General features: G+C 55.6%; 1 protein-coding gene across 7 annotated transcripts in view; it reads right to left on the bottom strand.

Annotated features, from left to right (window-relative positions):
* BBX (bobby sox homolog (Drosophila)) overlaps positions 1-1,170 on the bottom strand; it is a 299,118-nt gene that overhangs the window by 297,510 nt on the left and 438 nt on the right. Inside the window, exon 1 of one of the 7 annotated variants that reach the window (XM_010838549.1) lies at positions 806-1,142. The exons of 4 other annotated variants lie outside the window; for them this stretch is intronic. The gene's annotated coding sequence lies outside the window, so the exon portion shown is untranslated. 2 more of the 7 variants (XM_010838546.1, XM_010838547.1) reach the window with 2 other exon arrangements.

Raw genomic sequence — 1,170 nt, 5'->3', positions numbered from 1 at the left:
CCCCCCCCCTCCTCTGTCGTACATGTTGTGTCTTAGCTTTTTGCATCGTTTCGTTTTACCTTCCTCATTTAGCTGAAATGATCGTGGATATTTCACACATAAACGTGTTCCAGATTCTTGGATTCAGGGTCCTTGTAAATTACAGGACTCACGTTAAGTTTCATACAATACCAAAAAATAAAAAATAATAATAATAATACATCTCTGAGGGTGAGCGAGCGAGACGAGGTGGAGGAGGAAAAGAAACCTCGAGTCTGATTTCGGTAATTTACTAGCGACCCGGATCGCAGCAAATAACAGTGTAACACGAGTGTGGCTTAAGGGGCTCGGGAGCTCTTTCTAGAGCCATCGACCCCATCCCCGGATAAAGGATCTGCAAGTTTTCTGTCATCGCGACCATGCAATGCCATAACTTACCTTCAGAAATAAGACTTTTAACAGCCAAGGCCTTCCTCCTCCCCTCCACCACCACCCCCAGCTTCGCTCCCTCCACCTTAAACTTATTGACACAACATAATCCCACATTCAAGCAAAATCCTGACACAGCCTCCCTCCTCCTCTTCCCCCTCCTCTCTTCCCTCGCGTTCTCTCGTTCTCTCTCTCTCCCGTTCTCTCCGGTTCTCTCTCTCTCTCTCTCTCTTGCCCTCCCTCCCCCCCGCCGGCTTTCCCTCCCTCTTCTCTCTCCCCTACTCCCTCACCCTCTTCCCCCTCTCCCCCTATTCTTCCTCCTAGCCACTCTGGCACTAAAACAGCACTTTCTCTACTCGCCGCGCATTTGGTTAGGGGTGGGGGGGTGAGAGGGCACCGATCTCCGGGGCCGGAACACCCAGATCCCAACTCTCCAGATGAACTGTTCCCGGTCACCGACGCACTCGAAACGTTCAATCAATCCACTGAGGGCTGGCTGCTCGTACCTTCCTCCCTTGCCCCGACTCCCCAGGCCCCACCTCCCCGGCAGCCGAGCCCAAGCTGGGCTCCACGTACTTTCGCCGAGATGAAGTTTGGGGCTCCCCGGGCGGCCACGAGCCGCCCGTCGGCGTGAGGGCTCTGTTGTTGTTTTCCTCGGGCTGCTCCTGCCCGCGCCCCGGCTCCCGTGCCCCTCTCGGGCGGCGCTGCCTGTGTGCCGAGAGGTGCTGGTTGCAAACGCAGCCTGGCACCGGCTGGCCTACT

The sequence above is a fragment of the Bison bison genome, unplaced genomic scaffold, assembly GCF_000754665.1.
Source record: "Bison bison bison isolate TAMUID 2011002044 unplaced genomic scaffold, Bison_UMD1.0 scf7180017864098, whole genome shotgun sequence".
In the NCBI taxonomy this organism is placed as follows: domain Eukaryota; kingdom Metazoa; phylum Chordata; class Mammalia; order Artiodactyla; family Bovidae; genus Bison; species Bison bison.
Note: the sequence above shows the minus strand (reverse complement) of the source record. Positions and strands in the feature narration are given on the sequence as shown.